Below are 8,512 nucleotides of genomic sequence, written 5' to 3'. Positions count from 1 at the left end.
AATTTGGAGATCAACAGCAGAGCTGGATGGCCTGGGCCCAGGACAGCACTCTCGTCCATCCTTCCCCCCGCCCTTCTTCTGACATTACACCCAGGCCTGGCCAGTCTTGGGTAGTGCATGTGTGAGTATGAAAATGGGTTAGGGCTTGGGGCGCTAACACTTTCTTTCTTCCCCTGAGTGACGTGGGAGTGGTCCCAGCACTCTCTGCTGTTATTTTATTTATTATTTCATTAATAAAGCTTTAAAATTTAACCCCAATCCCAGTTCCCTTCACCTCTCCTCATAAGTCATGTGCTCCAGCCGCCTAATCATTTTCGTTGTCCTGCACTGGACTCTTTCCAATTTTTCCACATCCTTCTTGTAGTGTGGGGCCCTAAACTGGACACAGTACTCCAGATGAGGCCTCACCAATGCCGACTAGAGGGGAATGATCACGTCCCTCAATCTGCTGGCAATGTCCCGACTTATACAGCCCAAAATGCCATTAGCCTTCTTGGCAACAAGGGCACACCGTCGACTCATATCCAGCTTCTTGTCCACTGTAACTCCTAGGTCCTTTTCTGCAGAACTGCTGCCTAACCATTCGGTCCCTAGTCTGTAGCAGTGCATGGGATTCTTCCGTCCTAAGTGCAGGACTCTGCACTTGTCCTTGTTGAACTTCATCAGATTTCTTTTGGCCCAATCCTCTAATTTGTCTAGGTCACTCTGTATCCTATCCCTACCCTCCAGCGTATCTACCACTCCTCCCAGTTTAGTGTCATCTACAAACTTGCTGAGGGTGCAGTCCACGCCATCCTCCAGATCATTTATGAAGATATTGAACAAAACCGGCCCTTGATACCGGCTGCCAACTAGGCATGGAGACATTGGTCACTACCCGTTGAGCCCGATGATCTAGCCAGCTTTTATAGTTCATTCATCCAGCCCATACTTCTTTAACTTGCTGGCAAGAATACTATGGGAGACTGTATCAAAATCTTTGCTAAAGTCAAAGAATAACATGTCCACTGCTTTCCCCTCAGCCACAGAGCCAGTTATCTCATTATAGAAAGCAATTAGGTTAGTCAGGCATGACTTGCCCTTGGTGAGTCCATGCTGACTGTTCCTGATCACTTTCCTCTCCTCAGAGTGCTTCAGAATTGATTCCTTGAGGACCTGATCCATGATTTTTCCAGGGACTAAGGTGAGGCTGACTGGCCTGTAGTTCCCCGGATCCTCCTTCTTCCCTTTTTTAAAGATGGGCACTACATTAGCCTTTTTCCAGTCATCCAGAACCTTTCTCGATCACCATGAGCTTTCACAGATAATGGCCAATGGCTCTGCAATCACATCTGCCAACTCTTTTAGCACCCTCAGATGCAATGCATCCAGCCCCATGGACTTGTGCTCGTCCAGCTTTTTTAAATAGTCCTGAACCACTTCTTTCTCCACAGAGGGCTGGTCACCTCCTCCCCATACTGTGCTGCCCAGTGCAGTAGTCTGGGAGCTGACCTTGTTCGTGAAGACAGAGGCAAAAAAAGCATTAAGTACATTAGTTTTTTCTACATACTCTGTCACTAGGTTGCTTTCCTCCACCTTTCCTGCCCTGCCTGTCCTTCCTGAACAGTTTATATCCATCCATGACAGTACTCCAGTCATGTGAGTTATCCCATCAAGTCTCCGTTATTACAGTAACATCACAATTCCTTGACTGTGCCAGAACTTCCAGTTCTACCTGCTTGTTTCCCAGGTTTCTTGCATTTGTGTATAGGCATTTAAGATAACTTGCTGATTGTCCTGCTTTCTCAGTATGAGGCAGGAGTCCTCCCCTCTTGCACTCTCCTGCTCGTGCTTCCTCCCGGTATCCCACTTCCCCACTTACCTCAGGGCTTTGGTCTCCTAATGAACCTAGTTTAAAGCCCTCCTCACTATGTTAACCAGCCTACTTGCGAAGATGCTCTTGCCTCTCTTCATTAGGTGGAGCCCATCTCTGCCTAGTAATCCTTCTTCTTGGAACACCATCCCATGGTCAAAGAATCCAAAGTCTTCTCTCCACCACCTGTGTAGCCATTCATTGACTTCCACAATTCGACGGTCTCTACCTGGGCCTTTTCCTTTCACAGGAAGGATGGACGAGAACACCACTTGCACCTCAAACTACTTTATCCTTCTTCCCAGAGCCACGTAGCCTGCAGTGATCAGCTCAAGGTCAATCTTGGCAGTATCACTGGTGCCCACATGGAGAAGCAGGAAGGGGTAGCAATCCAAGGGCTTTTTGAGTCTCGGCAGTCTCTATCACATCGTGAATCCTAGCTCCTGCAAGCAGCACACTTCTCGGTTTTCCTGGTCGGGACAGCAGATAGATGACTCAGTCCCCCTCAGGAGGGAGTCCCCGACCACCTTTTCTTGGTAGTGGTGGTCGTGTAACTCACATCCCTAGGACAGTGCATCCATGCCTTCCAATCGGTGGAGTCTCCTTCTGCTCCCTTCCCTCAGATGTATCATCTAGGCCACTCTCCGCATTGGTACCTGTTGAGAGAACATGAAAATGGTTGCTCACCTGTATCTATATTGCTGGTACATGGATGCTCCGATCTCTTCTTCTAGAGGTCTCATGCTGCCAATTTTCTTCACCATCCTTCTGTCCCCCTTAATGTACCTATTCATTTTGCAGTGCTTGCTGTATGTGTATAATTATTACAGTTTGTCGCTGATCCTTTGAGTTTTGTTGCCCTGTACAACAATAAGCAGCAGGTTTTTTCAGTAGCGCTTGGCATTCTGCAGCATTTGTTGTAAAATAATAAAGAAGAATTATTTTCCTAAACACAGATTTTTATTGCACACAAACTAGTGCAAAAAAACCCTGCACACAATCAAAAAACAAATACAATAAAGTCTTCTGAAATAGATTAATGGAACTGTACTTAATAAAGGGAAAGAACATTCATCGCTATTCCAGTCCATTTTCGCTACACATACACCAAGCATGGCTCCCACAGGTCAGTGTATGTGAAGCTGTAGTTGTCCTTAGTGTCCCTTGGCATGTAGTCATAGGGGAGGGATGCGGCCCCTAACAACATGTTGAATATTGGGGGATGCAAGGAGGTGGTAAAATGGAGTTCTCCAGTGCCTCCAAAGGGAGGCGATCCTGAGTGTGTTGAACCTTTAAATCAACTAGTGCCTGCAGCACCTGTTTGCTGCCAGAGAAGCCCCATTGTGTCCTGGTGCAACTCCCTCTCCTCTTCCTGCTGGGACTTTCTCCTATCCGCTTTTGCCCTCTCCAGGCTGTTTGAAATATTCACTCTCCAGACTCATCACAGTCAGGCATTCCACAGATGTGGACAGGGGATGTCTCAAGCCACAATGGCAACAAGCACAGATAAAACAGAAGTATTGTATTTATAGTCACAAAAAAAGCAAAGTTACGTTCAGAACTCCCTTCCCTTGTTCACCTGAAGTTTTAAACAAGATATGCTTATTGACACTTCAGCTTTGTAGCACACAGCACACATGGGTGACTCAGGGGAGGGACACAAAAGGGGGCACAGCTCAAGGGGGCACATGACCACCCCTCATGACTCCTCTCCACCCCACCTCCACCTCCACCCCAGGCCCCCATACTCTTCCCATCCCATGTTATCTGTGGGAGGGGGGCTCTGTCCTCCCGCTGTACTGGATACCAATTTCAGGCGAGAGGGCAGCCCCAGGCCAGCAGCTCCTCTGGTGCAGCTGTACTGCCCCCAGCCCTTCCACGCAGCTGCATCTCCTGGGGTCTGTACAGCCCCGCCTGAGACACAGGGCTGGGGGCGGTACTGGTACAGCTGTGACAGAGAAGATGCCACCGCAGGACACTGGCTCCTGGGAGCAGCGCTCCCACATTCTGCTCCTTTTGCTGCTGCGGTTCCCGGGAGAGCCCTTTGTGATGGTACCTCCCATAAGGCTTTATGGAAACATGCATATGAATGTATATATAGATATAGATATATAACATAACTAGAATGTGTTTTATACTATATATGTCATGTAACATATCTCTGTAAAGGTTATGATCTATTGAATCTATTAATCCTATTTGTATGCATGTATCATTTTTTGTATTCGAAGTTATGAATATTGGCTGCATTCTTGTTTGATTCTAAGTAGGCTGTAGTTCTCAGTAAGTACCTAATCAAGAAACACTTAAAGGACAATGGATCTTGAAATGCTCCAATCCACATAAGAAGTCTACTTGAGGACGTTCAAGGTAGCATGTAAACAATGGATGCTACCTGTAAAAACTGTGAGTCATGCATGGACATGTGACTTGCCCAGGCGACTCCTAAACTCCATCTTGGAGCTAGACTTTGCATAGGAGTGAGGAGGGGGGTCTCCACCCACAAGAGAAAGTCTATTTAAACCCCTGGGAAATCCCTCCATTTTATCTTCAGCTGGCTAAAGAGGGAGCCTCTCCACCCCCCAGGATACTTGAAAGAAACTGGAACAAAGGACAGTAACTACAGGGGGTGTGAGTGATTGCTGGGCCCAGATTAGCCTGTAAAAGGGAGCATTCTGGAACTGTTGAAGATCTTGTCTGTATTCAGTTTGATTAGACATAGATTTGCGTGTTTTATTTTATTTTGCTTGGTGACTTACTTTGTTCTGTCTGTTACTACTTGGAACCACTTCAATCCTACTTTCTGCATTTAATAAAATCACTTTTTCCTTATTAACCCAGAGTATGTGTTAATACCGGGGGGGGGGGGCAACAGCTGTGCATCTCTCTTTATCAGTGTTATAGAGGGCGAACAATTTATGAGTTTACCCTGCATAAGCTTTATACAGGGTAAAACGGATTGATTTGGGTTTAGACCCCATTGGGAGTTGGGCATCTGAGTGTTAAAGACAAGCACACTTCTGTTAGCTGCTTTCAGGTAAACCTGCAACTTTGGAGCAAGTATTCAGACCCTGGGTCTTCGTTGGAGCAGACAGGAGTGTCTGGCTCAGCAAGACAGGGTGCTGGGGCCCCAAGCTGGCAGGGAAGGCAAGGGTAGAAGTAGTCTTGGCACATCGGGTGGCAGCTCCCAAGGGGGTTTCTGTGATCTAACCCATCACACCCTGTAGTTCAGTTCAGCACTGATTTACTGCAGTGGTGCTTGCCAAAGACATTACATACTGGAGTGAAAAGTGTCCTACGACAGAGGAAGAAATTAGGCTGCCAACTCCAGAAACCTTCAAGAGCAGATTGTGGATACCTCCATGAAGGTTTCATTTAGCTCTCTCAGGATTCAAGTGCCACCTGTGTGCACATAAACTGCACCACGTGTCCCCCACCACCTAAACCTATAGGGGAATGAAAAGCAGGTAAGAGTTTGTTGTACTGCCACCTCTTCTAGTACAAGTAAATACCTCTTTCTTGCTAAGCTGGGGTCAGGCACCATCTATACATTTAAGCATTCTAATGGGACATGCACTCACACACTTATCTGAGGTTCCTTCCCCTGCAGCAGGCTCACCTGTGCTGAGCTGCCAGGACTGACTAGAGTGCAGACAGGTCCTCACTAACAGCACAGCTGGGACCCTGTTACATATCCCCCATCCTCCTTGCTGTTCATGGCAGGGGCCTATTACTTGGGCTCCACAGTGCCCTGAAGGGTGCTGGTGGATGTCTGCCCAGGACGGCATGCAGCTCATTGCAAAAGTGGCAGGTGCACAGCTTGGTGCCAGATCAACTGTTGGCCTGCCTGGCCGTCTGGTATTCCTTTGCTTTCACATGGCACTGCTGCCAATTCCTGTTGTGGCCCTTCTTCTACATGCTCCGTGTAATCTACTCCCCACCGGCCCAGGAGATCCAATACCTCCTATCTACTACAGGCAGGAGGGCATTTAAAGCAGGTAGGTGGCCTGGTGAGCTGTACAGTTGCCCACAAGGGAGAGCTGCTAGGTATGATCACCAGGCTCAGCAATCAGGAAAAGGCATTTAAAAATACACAGTGGTTTTAAAGGTGGGTGTGGTTTCTAGTCTCCAGGACCCCCAGGCAGCGATGTTAACAATTATGATCAGAGCAGTCAGCATCAGGCACTGTGAGACAGCTGCTGGAGGACTGTTAGTCACGCAGTGTCTACATTCCCACTGCGTCAACAGTACACCAATCCATGTCAATGCTTTCAGGGAGGACGTTACTGTGGCGATGTGACAGGGTGTTTACATTGGTGGGAGACAATCTGACTGTAGACACATGCAAAAATAGGTTGAGGCAAGATGGCTTACACCAATCCAACTCTGTAGTGTGGACCAGAGACGACCCCCCCCAAACAAGCAAAACACAACTTAAGATTTTGCTCTGCAAAAGCCACCAACTAAACACCAATTTTCTTGCATTTGTATGGGTATTCTTGATGGTGTATCATTTATTGCAAGTTTCACTACTGATTAATTTTACTGGTAGAGAGACAATTATACTACACACTGGATATTATGCCCGTCTTTCTAAATAAGAGCCAGATAAAGGCAGTATTTCACAGAACTTAAGTTACCAAAAATACAGCAGAATTCAACTTAAGTGAAACCTACAAGTCATAATGAACAGTAGAAAGCACTTCATGTTTCTGGGTTTTTTAAAAAAACCACCACCACCACCCTCCCCCAAACCATGAATCACAAAACACATGCTGTCTTAATGGCCATGCAATATTCTACGCACCCTTTCATTTGGAGCCAGGGTTTCAAATTGCAGTTTGTGTACTGCTTACTGTACACGAGCTTGATGTTCTAGCAATACACTACAAAACGGTTTAAGAAGGTGGTACGTGAACCAATGAACTGTGGGAAGCACTGCTCTGGGATGTCATTTATTGACTGACAAGTAAAATTAGATTTCTTTATTGTGGTAAAGGCTGGACAGAAGATTGTACCTGGGCTAGTAACTTTGATGATTTTTCTAGACTGTTTTACATGGCACTTCAAATACAGTTATCTAGTAACTTATGGAAAAGGGAACATCTCAAGAGATTTATTTTTAAAGCCACTTACATGTAGAGTCAAAAAAAGGAGAGATGGTCATTTTTCTTTAAAAAATACTTAAAGCCTCTGAACCAAATATGAGCTCATGACCACAAGCTCTTTGTGCTAATAATTGGCTATATATGTGATTGTACAGCACCTTGCACAATGAATTCCTCATCCCACAAACTTTGGACATGACCAAAAAAAACCCAATAATAATCAGAACATATGACTTTCTTATGCTGTTAAGGTGAATATTAATTGTTGAGCAGCCCTCTAAAGCATTTATTTTTCTGATTTAACTTTTCCTAAGTTCACATTTACAAAATCTCAACTAGTGACAACTGCAAAAATTTTGCTTTTATATATATTTTTGCCCAGCCAACTTACTGCCAGATTTTTGTAACATGTTCCATTTGCTAAAAATGTATTAAGGGAAAACAATTACATTAGGACACTTGTATTCACATCACAGCTGAATTCAACCTATGTTTATTTCTGAAACTAAATGGAACTTTAAAATATGGCTTTTCTATTTCAATTTTGTAGCAGTAATATTAAAGCCTCATATGCTCATATAGGAACAGAAGGGGAGAACAATTCACTCTGCTCTCAACACATAGATAAAAACAGATCAGATTTTTAAAAAAAATTGATTTAAACCAGATTTTTTATTTAAATGAGGGTTGTTTTTTTTTAAATAAATCTGTTTTAAATGAAATCTGAATTTAATACAAAATATATTAAGGCCTAAAATTATAATCTCTTAAACCATTTAAATACAAAATAAACTGAATCCATGAACCTCTATCAAAAACTTGGGAGTTAAAGACTTTTCTATAAAATGCATGTTTCTCCCCCTCACGATTCTTTCTTTTGAGGTCAATTTTTTAAATATATGGCACAATAGTAATAAATAAGCAATACACTATTCACCATTTTCTAACACACTAAAAGTGTATAATGAATAAGAATCTGAAAATATCAAGCTATATAATTGCTTAATGTATAGTTATAGCATACTCTCCTAAATGGCAAAAGGATGTACCAAGCCTAGTGAAAAGGCTTTTTATTGTAAATCAACATTTCAGTGGTTATACCAATGAGAATGCACCTTTTTTTAGAAAAATAAAAGTACAAATGGAAAAGATGATTAAAAACAATTTAAATCAAGGCTTTCGACTTCATAATTTAAACCATGATTTAAATTGCTGATTTAAAAATCAATCCATCCTGGCTCCCAGTATTGCATTTTCTTGCTAAACTACATTTACTATCTGAACTCTGAGTTATAAGAGCATATCTATTTTCAGAAAGATACCTTGAAAAAAAGCTTATTTTACCAAGATAGTAGAGGCAAAACATTGCATCTTTAAATTATTTTAAAGCCAATTACCCCATGTATTGTATTAAAAAAAAATGCAGAGCACACAAAGCATAGCAGTTCCCACTTGGCCCTGCATCACGCATCCTCAGAGGTCCAAGGAAGTTTGTTGTGATGCCTGTTGTATGTAGGTAGCTTGGTGGTCCCTTTGTGCTGCAGCTGAAGGG

This window comes from Mauremys reevesii, linkage group 3 (genome assembly GCF_016161935.1).
Source record: "Mauremys reevesii isolate NIE-2019 linkage group 3, ASM1616193v1, whole genome shotgun sequence".
NCBI lineage: Eukaryota > Metazoa > Chordata > Testudines > Geoemydidae > Mauremys > Mauremys reevesii.
This window is presented reverse-complemented; position numbering follows the sequence as displayed.